The sequence below is a fragment of the Aedes aegypti genome, chromosome 3 (assembly GCF_002204515.2).
Source record: "Aedes aegypti strain LVP_AGWG chromosome 3, AaegL5.0 Primary Assembly, whole genome shotgun sequence".
Taxonomy (NCBI): domain Eukaryota; kingdom Metazoa; phylum Arthropoda; class Insecta; order Diptera; family Culicidae; genus Aedes; species Aedes aegypti.
Genome location: NC_035109.1, coordinates 327,526,860 through 327,542,057, shown reverse-complemented (window position 1 = coordinate 327,542,057; position 15,198 = coordinate 327,526,860). Strand labels below are relative to the sequence as shown.

Genomic DNA, 15,198 nt, shown 5'->3' with positions numbered 1-15,198 from the left:
TTTTGAGAAAAAGTTGAAAAAAATTACTCATTCCGGTTTGTGCAAATATGGTAACCCTACCCTGCTCGTTTTGATGTTGGGGTTCCTTACGTCGCAACAACCGGCACGATTAAGAAGTTGTGCAATATGCTCCACCTTTCCCCGAAAAAATATGGACCATCAGCAGGAGTAACCTGAAAATGTGTGGGTATTGGTGCTGTGGTGCATTGAATTTTGGCATCGGAACGATAAAGGTTTCGTTGATGGAGGATAATAAACGAATTTTCAAGTACAAGTTCATTGCCTCAGAGTACACATCAATCGGAACGCCCCTTGCATGTAGTCAGAGAGCTTTCTATGTGTACTTTCCCCTCTGGCAATCTGGAGCATGTGCTATACCTTGAATGACGAGCAAATGCTTTTTTAACAATGCGATAACTTTTTGCCTTTTTTTTACAAATCCTGTGAAAATAACTATAGCAATCAATCAAATTTATGTTTGAGTTCGTACAAGAGTGTAACAAGGCCATTTATTAGGAAGAGCGAATAACCTTTAAAGTTGTTTAACGCAAAATCGAAAATGAATAACACCTTCCATCTCACAAAAAAAGGAAATGTAAAAGAATTTCACAAATTTTTAGCTATTTTCCAAGAAAATCCGAAAATTTCTTTCTTGCCAAAAATCCAAAACATATTCTGACGATTTCCAACAAAAAAATCTTGCTTTTCGAAATTTGTCTTAAATTTCACTTTAGTTGAGCCGTTAATGTTTCTGAAGTCTTTTTTCAAGAAATTGCTTAAATCTAAAAGTTAAGATTCAAGTTATTTTTGAAGAACTGTGAAAATTTAATGTGACATTTCCGAACCTGCTACACGATATGGGCGGCGTTAAGTCAGAGGGGACCAAGTACAAAACTTGGGAAAATTGGATTATTCCTCACCTTACCTCCATTTCATTCTGATCAGATTTGATGAATGTTGTAAACTGTGAGAGATATGTAATAAATTAATTTTGAATGATCAATAAAAATCGATAAAAGTATGCAGTCAGGGTGGAGCAAGTACTTATTACCTAACAGAGAAAATGATCAGCTCGCTGAGGAATGCGAGGAAATGAAAAACATTTCAAGAGGTTTTTCAGATTTTTCGTCATCGAATGATTCTTTTACTCATCCCTGAACAGAAATTCATAAATATGACTAAATTCGATGCATTTGATTTAGATTGCAACAATTTCTGTGCAGACTATAAACTGATTGATTGTTGCATTTTTTGAGTCAATTTCAGAGTCCGATTGAAGTTTATGGTAGTTTTATAGTGTGGAATGCAATAGAAACCCGTTTATTGGACCAGTATATTTTGATCGGTACTCAAGAATTTCACTAAGTCAACTCTGACTGAACGCATATTTGAATATTTCTGGTCTTCAATGCCCTGACCCTGCAAAACCTTAAATTTCAAGCTATCGTAATGCCACTGATTACGGGATTGGCACTGATTATTGAAGAATTCACGATACTGGTGTCGAAAGATCTTGATAATCTGTTTATCTTAGAGATTTGACCAAACAAGTATTAAATGATTGTTATTTGCCTAGAAATTGTTCAGTCAGAGTGAACTAACTCACTGAACGATGGTCTTTAGTTCAGTCAAAGTGGACCAAGTACACATAGACCATCAAAAAATCGTTGTATCAGAGATTTGGGTTATGATTTTTCATGTTTATCACTTCACATTATATTGTTTGGAAGTAACACAAAGATGTGTAGAAATATTGACCCAAAATTTTAACGAGTCAAAATATAACAAAGCGTTAGACTTTAAAACCAATTTTCTCAATACATGAAAAATGTCACTTGGTCCACTCTGACTTAACGCCGACCATATACGAATGCGAAAATGACAACTTTGGCAAAGAAATCTCTCAGTTAATAACTCTGGAAGTGCTCATTGGACACTAAGCCGAGAAGCATGCTGTCTCAGTGGGGACGTTATGTCAAGAAGAATATGATGTATTCCGTTTATTTTTGTCAACATCGATAGGTCCGATCTTTCGTCCTATCTCTTCAGTGAGCTTACCGAAAACCCCATTCCATGGATTGAAATCGACACCGGGCTTCCCCCAGTAAACAGCCGAGCAAAACAATAACGCGAGCATTAACAAATTCGCTGACAGCTTCCTGTTTTATTTTTGCGCTTCCCCGCCACTAGCAGCAAACAACAACGGCAACAATTCTGGGGCTTCAAATTATTCCATGCTTCTATCCTTCGCCCCATATTCTAAACAAACCTAGTGCAACTATCATCCACCATCCACCGCTATGGCAAGGAACGCGGCCTACATATTTTCGATGAATCCGGTTTGTTTTTTTTTTCGGTGGATGATGACCCAAATTCGAAAGAGATATTCGATACCTGCTTTTCGCTTTTAATAGAGGGGGCATGCATGCAGCGGGAATCTCCATCAGCTAAATCGTGTATCAACACTGTCATAATACTTTCGGTGTCCTTTTTTGGAAATATTCCGCTTTGTACGCTAATGGTAGAGGATGGTGATGGATCAACGACGATTCCGCTTTACTGACATGAGACAGAGATTAAAGATTTGAAGATTAGTTAAGAATTTAGGGTTAGAATTTGTTAAGAGTTTTTTCAAGAAATGCCCCTTGCCTTAAATTTCTCCAGAAGTTATACTAAGATCTCATGGGATTTTTGCAAAACTAATGTCACAGATTTTTTCAGGAATTTATTTGATGGTATTCTCAAAATCCTTCTTAGATATTATCTCTAAATTTTTTTTCTGAGAAACATCCTATTCGTTTAAGATATGTAAATAATTATTTTGTTTATTTCTAGGGTTTCGCCAAAACTTTTTCTTAAAGTAATTTTTAAAGTGTGAAATTTATCGGGGATTCATTTTTCTTTCCAAGAATTCCAGTATTGACACTTGAAATAATCCAGGAATATCTCAATTATTTTATTCAAAATTGTCTCCTTGATTCTTCAAAAAACATCAACAATCATTCGCCAGACAAAAAGAGCATACTATGAACAAAAATTTAGATATGAAACTTCCCTCTAAAGAGTTATTGAAAAGAGTGAAAATATCGGTGTTGTTAAGGGAACTAAGAGTTCAGAAAATGAATTTGAATCCAATGAGATTAATGCAAATTTTGCTAGTAATTTCTCTATTTCGACCAAGTAAATTAAATTGATGTAATCAATGCCCTTTATCATATGAAATCAAATGCCACAAATTTGGATAATCTACCTATAAACATTTTAAAATCAATCGATCCACTTATAGTTAGACCTGTTACACATTTATTCAATTCCATTGTTACAATCAGTGCTCTTCCCGATGAATGGTAAACAAAAACTAAAATCTTACCCTTGAAGAAAAAACTCATATCAATAGCTTGCAGAACAAACGTCCCATAAGTATACTTTCAGCGTTGTCGAAAGTTTTTGAACGCATAATTACGAATCAAGTCTGCAATTATATCAACCAGCAGAATTTGCTAATTAAACAGCAATCCGGGTATCGAGAAAAACATAGCACGAAAACCGCTATGTTGAAGGTTTTCGATGACATAGGATTAGTTTTGGATGAAGGGAGACCAGTTGTGCTTCTGCTCATAGATTTTTTGAAAGCTTTCGATAACATTTCACATGATGTATTATGTCAAAAACTCACAACTAGATTTGGATTTTCTACTCTCGATAAGAATCTCATCAGATCATATCTGAGTGGCCGAACTCAAACGGTCCTGAACAATGGAATATTTTCCAATTATCTTCCAATATCATCGGGCACATTCTAGGGCCAATTCTATTTTCTCTCTACATCAACGATCTGCCAGAAGTTTAAAAACACTGTAAGATACATATTTTTGCAGTTTTACTTCGGGTTTATGGAAAATACTGCCATAACTATCTCCGAGAAAATTAATGAAAATTTGTCCAATATACATGCACGGTCTCTAAGAAACAAGCTTTTGCTAAATGCCGATAAAACTTGTGCTTTATTCCTAAGCCATTCTCAATCTAATAATATATTTAAACCAACTCTGAAGCTGAACAATACTGTCAATGCGTATTTGGAAGAAGGTGTAAGCTTGGGTATTATGACTCAAACAAATTTCAAATTTGATAAATTAATTTTCAAACAATGTGGGAAAATATATGCAAGTTTACGAATTCTATATGCAGTTTCCTCTTTCTTAAGTACGGACATTAAAACTCTTCAAAAGTTTAGTTCTACCTTATTTCATTGCCTGTGATTTCCTTTTAACCGAATCGTCGAAGTATGCTGAATCAAGGTTGCAAGTAGTTTTGAATGCTTGTGTAAGATTTGCAATCACTTTGAATAAATATGATCGAGTTTCTTATCTTCAATATCATTTGATAGGCTGTCCATTTAAAAAATTCTCGCAGCTAAGATGTTGCCTATTTTTATCCAAACTTGCAAGAACAAAAGCTCCTGAATATCTTTATACAAAACTGAAGCCCTTACGTAGTTCCCGTGCAAGAAAATACGCTATCTCACGTCACAACAAGTCCCTGTACGGCAACGATTTTAAACCAATACCCGGAGTACCATTACCCGGAATGCTATTTACCGGAAGACCACTTACCGGAATGTACAATTACCCGGAAAAACCATTTACCGGAATGCACCATTACCCGGAAAACCAAATGTTCATCAGTACATTTGTATACAATTTTTGTTCTCTCATTGATGCATAAATTATGTTATGACATTCTCGACCCAGATAGCCGTAATGGTAAACGCGCAGCTATTCAGCATGACCGTGCTGAGGGTCGTGGGTTCGAATCCCGCTGGTCGAGAATCTTTTCGTAAAGGAAATTTTCTCGATTCCCAGGGCATAGAGTATCTTCGTACCTGCCACACGATATACACATGCAAAAATGGTCAATCGGCAAAAAAAGCTCTCAGTTAATAACTGTGGAAGTGCTCATAAGAACACTAAGCTGAGAAGCAGGCTTTGTCCCAGTTGGGACCTAACGCCAGAAAGAAGAAGAAGAAGAAGACATTCTCGACACCCTCGGTTTCCATATACACTTCTTCAAAAGACATCTCCAAACTGCTATGGACTAAATATGTTGTTCTTCTTACCGGCGTCACGACTCGACTGGGACGAAGCCTGCTTCTTAACTGTGCTAGGAGCATTTCTACAGTTATTAGCCTTAAATCAACCGATCATTTTTGCATTCGTTTATAGTTTGAAGAGTATATAAGTACTTTGAAGAGTCGTCAAACTGGCCAACCAGAAATAATTTTGAACCAGCGGTATTCAATTCTACCAACTTCATCTGAATCTTTTTGCATAGCTTCACTTTGCCGCAACGTAGGCCATAGGCTATGAACGAATATTACGAATTTGATTGAACGTGTAATTTATTACTGATTTAATTAGAAAAGAATCGCCTGATATAAATCGGAAAACTATGTCTTCAAATTTAGGCTTTAAAATGAAACACTACAGGCAAGGATAGAGAGTATAAGAAGAGTTATTTGTATTATGCATATTTGATTCCAAATAACACCGAAGTCATTTTAGAAAATATCGCCTATAAAATAAGATATGGTGCATTTGAGTAAATATAACATTTCTGCAATTAAAAATCTTCTTAAGTTAAAACAGTTTAGAGACAAATTTAGCAAAGAAAGCAACATACAACAGTGCAATTCTCATTTTAGCTTTTTTATTCAAAGAAAGCTAAAAAATCAAGTATTACTTTGGTACCTTGGTTATCGAGATGTTGCAATGGTCCGAAATGTTGCACCTTAATAGATCTACTTTTGCCTTGAGTTTTCTTGATTTTGCTATTTTTCTCCGAATTTCATACCTCTGAATGTCTGTACCCCGAATTTAGTTCTAGGGTGAGAAACTAGAAAGAACAATAAGCAATCATAAGAGGAAGATATTTGGTCATTCTCGACTCAGTGAATTGATAAGACATTGTGCATTCAGATTAACTTTAGACCGAAGTTCATAAGAGAAATGAAATATCACCAACAAAAGTTCGCCGAAGTTCGACGTCGGCAATCTAATGAAGGGCTACGCCGACAAAGGCATTTCTTATGCGTCGGTGAAGCACTAGAATACCGACGCCGAACTTTGCCGAAGTTTTGACTGCCGAACTTCTAATTGTCACTCGAATTGTCAATAAGATAAGTTGAAAGAACTGCTTATTTTTAAAAGAAGGGTGAATCATATATGAAATGCAAAAAATTAACTTAAAACATACTGACCTAAATGGCCGTAAAACGGTTAAAATGACGTTAATAAGGAAAGTAAACATTGTAGAGAAATAATAAATGGTCTTTCGGGTAATGGTCTTCCGGTAAATGGTTCATTCCGGTAAATGGTTTTCCGGGTAATGGTCTTCCGGTAAATTGCATTCCGGGTAATGGTTTTCCGGGTAATGTCGGAGAACCTTTCAGCTTTTAAGAAGAGATGTACAGAGCACTTTAACAATTAAATTAGATTTAAGCGATGAATTATTGTATTGTAACTGAATTAGTTTTGATATGTTGATGCACTTTTCTGTGCCCCTTTCTACAAAAGGTAACAATTCAAAGAGACAATAGTCTTATGTTACTTAATGAGAATAAATAAATAAATACATAAATAAAAGGAATCGAAAAGAGGTCGAAATGAGACCAAAAATCAACCAAGAAAAAGAACAGAACCTAGAAAGAGCCAGGAGATAAAAGTTCGATTCTTTTTAGCATAAGAGCAATCATTTCTCTAAGACCCAATATTTTTTTTTCCTTGAGAATTCCTCGTGACATTACGACAAGTATTACCGTATAATCCTAAATCCTCCAAGATTTTATCAAGTAATTCATCAATCGATTTTCCTGGTACTTCTTCTAAAGTTCAGACTAAAGACTTCTTCTTCAGCAATTTCTAGGGATTTCCTTAAAACTAGTCTTTCTGGAATTATGTAGGATTGCAGCTATCTCCTGAGATTGCTTCTAAGATTTTTACAGAAATTCTTCCAGTAATGCTATGAGACTTTCTCAGATAAGTCTTGAAAGTTTATTTTCAGGAATTCTCTCAGGAATGCCTCCAGAGAAATACTGAGAAATAAATCCGTGAGGTATTCATAAAGAAAATCCTAAAATAACAAGATTATTATTATATTACATGCTTTAATATTTATGAATGAAATGTTTCTATAAATTCTGGTGCACTTTTTTAAAAACCTTTAGAAATTGGTAGTGTTTTTCCCTGGGAAATAAATGTAGCAGAAACACCTGGAAGAATCTCTTAATGAGCTCAATGCGACGTTTTTCAAAAATTCCCTGAACAAACTAAATCTTAATGTTCTTGATGATTTCGTGGAATATTTTTTTAAGTCCTTCATTGATTCTTAACAAGGGGCCCAGATAGCCGTAGCGGTAAACGCGCAGCTATTCAGCAAGACCAAGCTGAGGGTCGTGGGTTCGAATCCCACCGGTCGAGGATCTTTTCGGGTTGGAAATTTTCTCGACTTCCCAGGGCATAGAGTATCTTCGTACCTGCCACACGATATACACATGCAAAAATGGTCAATTGGCATAGAAAGCTCTCAGTTAATAACTGTGGAAGTGCTCATAAGAACACTAAGCTGAGAAGCAAGCTTTGTCCCAGTTGGGACGTAACGCCAGAAAGAAGATGATTCTTAACAAGAGTCTTGTCTGATTCTTGATCAAGGTTCAAGAAATGTTCGGAGTTCAACCGAACATTTCAAAATGCTGGAAATTGAGTTTCAACAATCACCTTTTTGTTTCGCTTTTTGAATGATTTTTTTTTTTTCATTTTTTTTGTGTAAGCCGTTCCAAGTTTATGCCACCTACCCACCCCCTTCAGTGTTAAGCAATTTGTGAAGAGATTCTGATGGGATTCCTTACAAATCAATAGCACACGAATTTTGAAAATTTTAAAGTATACAGATTCTTTAAAAAATATTCGATGAAATTATTGCGTTATACTTTGCGAACTCCTTGCAATGTCACCGGTAAATTTATGCAGATCGTTGAAAGTTTGTCAAATCTTTTTGAAACCTACGACAAACCTGTTAGGAAGATTTTTTTTAATAAATTCAGCTCGTGATAATTGGTTGGCTGATGATAAGATGATAAGCTTCTACTTTTGCGAGATTATCAAGGGATTCCTAATTATATCGCGAAACGATTCCTTGCAAGATCCACGTTTCAAGTTAGATATCCGGCATGATTCTCTCATTTTCTTCAACTAATTTTCAACGCCTGCTTGAAACCTTTGTCAACAGATTTTTAGCAGATACCTTTAGTTATCCTTTATAGACCCTGACAGAGCTGAGCCTAGTAACGAAAAAACACCAAAGTTGAAAAGTACCAGCATAGGTAAACGTCTAACTCTCATCATTGTTGTTGTTTAACGGTCGATTCAAATAGAATGTAGATGGTCAATCCATCCCCGCAGCGTTCGCACCGTTTTTGTTCGTGTTTGACATTTACATACTACCGACACCTGTTAGCCCATCGGCCAAATGCAGTGATTTTAGCATTGGGCGTACATGCTCTCGCGACTATGATGTCTGTTACGTGTTACGTCTGTTTGTCTGTGTAATTAGTATCATTCTTGGATATCTGGATGCAATCGTAGCATTAGCTGGAGATGGACTTCTCGTTGGAATTTTTTGTCCAGTTTTCAGTTAAATTTCCGAAGGTATTTTAGCAGTATCCTGCAACCACTGTATTAAAATCAAATCACACTTAAGTCGTCAATCGGTTGTGGCGATAGGAAATATGACAGTTTATCGACGGTGTGCAGGGCTTCATGAACCTGCTGGAGTTGTGAATCTGTTACACAAGAAGTCCAATGTCAGTAGGTGTTCTAGGATGAAGCTGAATTGCTTGAAGAATTATTGTAAAAGAATCCATTATGTGTTCACGTCCTGCATAATTGTTTCGGTGCTCTGGAAGTATTTCTTTAGAATTCAGATGATTACAATCTGAAGATTGTCGGTACTCGGTATTCTCGCTCAAGAGACTTCTCGTCGCCAAACTGACATGTTCGAATAATGAATGTTGTCCTTGGTAACAGATCATAGATAAACTCCTATGAAGAGCCATGCTGACTGCCGAGGAAACACTTTGACCATGCATGATGTTCATTCGTAGTGTATCCAAGAAGAAAGATTTCGATTGATTTTCCAGAAATTCTCGCCAGTATTTAGAGGAGATCTATGGAGCTATTCAATATCCTCAGCTGATTTGGAACGTGTCCTTAAAACATCTCTCATGAGATTTGTTGCTTATAACTGTCGTTATTCTTTATAGACCTTGACAGAACTGAGTCAGGTAGCTAAAATCAGTATTCGAAGTAAAGGACGTTGACAATCGATTACTGATCCCTCTTCCTATTGGTGTCAGCTGAATCTTCTAGCTTTGAAATAGATGTCAATTGCAAGTTTTAGTCCACAGTTGAACATCAGGCTCTTGAATTGATTAGCGCAGAATTGTTGTTCCATAGGTGGCATAGATGAAGAAGTCATCAGTTTCATTCTTTGTAATCTGTATCCAGTTGTAGCTCTAGCTCATGTTCTTCATGGCTATAGGTGTTCAAGCTGAAAGTTGCGCAGATGTCTGACAGAAATTCCAACGGAAATATAAACTTACATTATGTCTAGATTTTGATGATGATTTTTTCTGAAGATATGTTCGTAATTAAACAGCCAGGTGTAACATTTCGCAATTTATGATAAGTAATCTTTCTGTATGGCAAGCAAAAAATCACTTGATTTAGAGATCTAATCACTGTTCCAATCACCGCTTAATCTCACTATAGTCTGTAAACGATTGTGCTGAACGAAAATATGACAGTTCATCGACGTTGCACAGGGCTTTAAGGAGATCTTGCTGAAATTATAGATCATGGTAACAACAGCAGTCGAATGCCTGTTCGTGTTCTAGGAAAATTGAATTGTTTGAAGAAGATTGGTTATCTTAGATCTCAGACGAATTTATGTAGTTTTGAGAACTGTTCTCGTTTAAGGTGAAGCGCGAACGGTTGTCTGGTTCTCTAGATTTGTGCTCTCGAAAATTCGAGGTATGGCCTCGATGAATTTTTAATCTTAATAAAAATTTTCGAGAATTGAGCTTTCGTCGTTTATCTGATATGTTCTATGATTGAATGTATTGGAAACAAGTTCAATTACAGTTATTGATGGCATTGAACAGCATTTTCAATTATTTGATAAATGCAAAACATGTTTTATGTTTTACACTATATCTACGGTCAATTATTATGAGACGCATGTCAGTTATGATGACACACTGTGTTGTATTGTGTACGACAAAAAAAATAACCAAACAACTGCAATTTAAACAAAACAATTATTGTTTACCTCATAATTGGGCGTTCAGGCGTTCTGTTTTACACTTCCGATAGAACTACACCTACTTTCACCTAGCAACCAGGAGAGCTATTGCTCGGTGGAGCATATTAGTTGAATAGGGAAAACACTGGTTAACACGCACCTTTTTTGCCAACTCCCATTCCCTTTTCTCAAGGATTATTGCACCACTCTTGATAGTCGATCAAGAACACACATAAAATCGAAGTTTTCACACCTTGTTTCACACACATCGCCTTTGGCGAATATTGCAACGAAATCACTTTTTTCTGGGACATGCAAATACCTTTCATGGGTGAGATTCACTATAGTACACGGAACCCCCAGGAAAGTGACTCACAAGCTGTGTATTTCCTCCATCGCGATGTCTTCAATCTCAGACTCCATTTGCGGAACCATCCCAAGAACGACGACAACAACACAAAACCTCCACCCGAAATTGCAATCTTCCTCACTTTTGATTTACACCTTTATGACGCCACTACGGAATTCCGCTTATCTTGCTTCTCTAGTGCTATACATGGAGAGATTCTGCGATTTGATCTCCTTTGACCGAAATCGACTTATTGTGTACGGAACGCGACAGGGAAAAAATGGGGAATACGATTAAACACTTAAATCCTGGTTCAGAACACAATCCAACTACGTTCCAAACCACACGAATTCGCACGACTTTTCTCCGGATATAAACGCGTAGACATTCGAGACACATTCGTCGTGGGCCCTCGTATTTTTGGGTTTAGTTCACTTGCACCAAGCACCGACAAGAGACAAGGTTTACAAATATAACACGCAAAGTAAATCCGTCCGTCCAAAGATAGTCGCTTCTGCTTATTGCCACCCGTCCATTCACAAACACCTTCTAATGGGCACAGCAGTATTTACCATCCATGCTTTGTTTTTGTATCGATCTCCTTCCTACGGCCCTGTTGGTACGGAGGAGAACTGTCAAAACTCCAATTGGATTGTCTCGCTTCATCCAATGGAAATACAGTGCCACAGATGGTACGAATACAACTGTACTAAAAGATACAAACACATACGTATAATTGTTTCACGGACGACAGCATGTATTCGACTGTATTGCGTTCCCAATCTCTGAATCAGTATGAGATCTATGAAAGTTGAATAAAAGTTCTTTCACTCTCAAATTCATGTGTACAAATCATACTAATATTTAACCAAACAAAATATAAACAGCGATACATTCTTTGTTGGCCTTCAGTGCTGGTGTAAATTCATACTCTTTATTTGAGACATCGAAGCAAAAATCCTTATACCAGCTCAAGACGTCAAAAATTGTGTCAAAGTTGTGGAAAATTTGCATGAACCAGTGAAAACCTTAACTGATTTGTTATTTCTCATACATGCGTAAGGGGCTCTGCACAAAAATCATTCCTTAACACACACTCTGCTATTAAATTAGTAAACAACGAGCTCAGTAGACATCAAATCCCATACAAAATTTAAACAGTACAGAGCCCCTATAGAACTAACGCAATAAATCAAAAAGACGAGACAACTTATGAAATATTTTATTCTGTTGATAAGCCTGCAAACCAAATTCTGGTGAAATGCAATGTTACCATGGAAGATGAAAAATAAAATATTGCGTAAAGTAGACACAAATTAGAAGATATTTTTAATAATTGGTTAATGATAATCTTAAATATAATCAATCTTGAGTTTTATATCTTGGCTCTTTGTAGAAATAACTCAAGTTTGATCAGAATCGTGGTTTTGTGTATATTGTATGCAACATTCAATACAAGTACAGTCAGGTCTCCTATAAGACGTTACCACATTCATTTCCCACACTGCAATTTGTCGGCAGTTTTCATTCATAGTGATGTACCGTTTTGATTCATATTACGGACAGCTTTCAATTCCGGACACTCTTCTTTGTATGGGAAACATTTCACACGAAATGTTTCAATTTTTGTCGTTCAAAAGTTCGCCCTTTCAAAGCTTGTTTTAATAAGTATTTTTCACAAATACCTATGAAAATTTACAATGCCCAACTGCCTTAGACGTCTGTTTAGTGGTTGGGCGATTTCATTCGATCATTTGACTTCTCTATTAATGATTTCCATGAGCTGTCCGGAATTGGAATCGAAGTGTCCGGGAATCAAGGCAAAGGAAGCAAGCGTCCGGAATAAGAAGCATGGAAAGTCCACATATTTTCATTTATTTAAAATTATTCATGTTGCGCAATCAAAATCTTCACCCACCATTCGAAAGCTAAGGGTTTTCAAGGCTCAATGACGCGGAGGAATCATACAAACTGATTTATTTTATATGCTTTTCGATGAGTAACACTTCACTGAGGCCTTAAGTGTCCGTAATATGAATCAAAACGGTAGTTGATTTTTTTCATGACTGAGCTAAAACATAAATTGTTTACCTGTCAAATTTCACTCTAGTTAACATAGGCTACTTGATGAGATTCACATTTTTTAACTACTGTACTGAAAGAGCCACGTGAGTTTCTCGAAATTCAAGCCTACTACTACCATTTTGACTCTAAATCCGGACACTTAAGCACCGGGTTAATTTCAAGCACCATTTTTATAATTCATAAACCTCTTGATTTGAAATCCGGGCACTATTAATAGATTGCTTCGAATTCCGGACACTTTTGCTTCGAATCGAATTCGAATTTGCAGTCAATTAATATGCTTCTTTATCCGGACACTGAGTATTTTTCACATAAAACCATTAATCTGAGCATTTTTTGTCATTTCCACTTGACATCAATAGGACATAATACTTGGCTCTTCATTTAAAAAAAATAGTCTATTATTAAAAATGTAAAATAGTGTCCGGCTTTCGAAGCGTCAAGCAATTCGAAGCAAAATGGTATTACCATTCCCAGCATTGGTCAAGAGAGCCTGACTGTACTTAAGGCACGCAAAAAATTCTACTCAGTGGTTAAATTTAACTTCGCGGTCGACCATTTCAATCTTGATAGACTAATAGTATTTCAGAAGGTTTATAGATGATTAGTTATTCTAAAATTACCGGGTGCATAAAATAAATTATGGACTGTCAAGTTTAACTCTGGTCCAGAGCAACTTTCAACCAGAGAAGAAATAACTATCGAACTGTCAAATTTTAACTAAAAGTTAAACGAATCGTTGAAATGGCTCACAGCCACAAAGTACAGTTCGTAAAAAATGATGATAAATGATAAATCGGTTCATGCGAACATCTAATTCACTCCACTCATGGCGTACCATATCGATGTACCTGTAGTGATCGATTGTTGCGCGAAACTCATTCGACGATACTTAAATATAACAATGAAGTATGAAGAAGTACTTTGTGAACTTTCTATGGAAACATAATATTGAAAACAGAATAGAAAGTCAATGATTTACCATATTTAACGGGACTAAAGTTATGTCTAGCTTCTAGGAAGGTTTATTGAGGAATGAACATTTTACAATTAAACTGAGCATATATGGACCGATGCACGAGTTCACTAATTTGACGTTTGAGCGGTGCCGAATTCACTGGTTTCCATGGTCACATAAATAATCCGGCATCGCTAAAACGTCAAATAGTGAACCCGTGCATAGGTCCATAGGTTGTCAGAACAAATCAACTGCTACTACGATGTAAGTTTTTTTTAATGCACCGTAAAATGGGGTGTTAAGGGATGAGAAAAAAAATTACTTAAATTTCGAGCAACTTCTAGTATGTCAATAATTGAACAAAATACGGTTCAAAAAATAACTTTTCCGTATCGAAAGTAATACAAACTTTGATGGTAAGTATTGTTATACACATAAAGTTTGAATTCTGTGGCAAATTAGGCCAAATATATTACCTTACAAGCTGGCAAACTTGCATGCAAGTTGGCTGAAATAGTCATTTTTTTGCATTTTCAACAGTCAATATCTCAAAAACTAGACGTGCTATGATGTTTCTGAAAACGGCAATGGAATCAGCAACCCTTAATTAAGTGAATAGCGGTATTTTGGTGCTGGAGACAAAAACGTGTTCCGCAGTGTAATGAAGACAATCCTATGGAAGATTTCTGAAATAATCATGAAAATGTGTGATTTTTGACGAAAACCCAAAATGGGGTGTTAAGGATTTTGAGCATTGTAAATAAAACTATATAATGCCAACAGCAAGGTCAATATCGTAGATGTGTCTTTTCAATTTTCAAAGTCTTGTTCAATCTAAAGATAATATTACTTCAATATAATTCAAGTTAGATCACCTGAAACCGTTAACCGTTTTATTTTAACTGTTAGATCTCTCATACATAGAGGCCTAGATAGCCGTAGCGGTAAACGCGCAGCTATTCAGCAAGACCAAGCTGAGGGTCGTGGGTTCGAATCCCACCGGTCGAGGATCTTTTCGGGTTGGAAATTTTCTCGACTTCCCAGGGCATCAAGTATCTTCGTACCTGCCACACGATGTACGCATGCAAAAATGGTCATTGGCATAGTAAACTCTCAGTTAATAACTGTGGAAGTGCTCATAAGAACACTAAGCTGAGAAGCAGGCTCTGTCCCAGTGGGGACGTAATGCCAGAATGAAGAAGAAGACATATACATATTGATTTTATTTTCAAGCAAGCTATCAGTGCATCGCACAATTGCCTTGTAAAGATTTTATAATACTTATGTGCAGTATTCGTATCCTAGAACCTTGTCATGACTTAAGTTTGAATAGGGCAAGTGTCCAATTTGCCTTTTCGATAAAGCACAACACCAAATAACGGATTTGCATGTAACACCCAGAATTGGCATGATCGGAAAAATCGTTACGAAAAATTTCCAATAAAGA

At 36.4% G+C, this 15,198-nt stretch overlaps 1 protein-coding gene across 1 annotated transcript in view; it reads right to left on the bottom strand.

Moving 5' to 3' along the window:
* Positions 1–11,268, bottom strand: part of LOC5572184 (ecdysone receptor) — a 754,961-nt gene extending 743,693 nt beyond the window's left edge. Inside the window, exon 1 of the mRNA XM_021854524.1 lies at positions 10,387–11,268. The gene's annotated coding sequence lies outside the window, so the exon portion shown is untranslated. The remainder of the gene's footprint in view (positions 1–10,386) is intronic.
* Between the last annotated feature and the right edge of the window lie 3,930 nt (positions 11,269–15,198).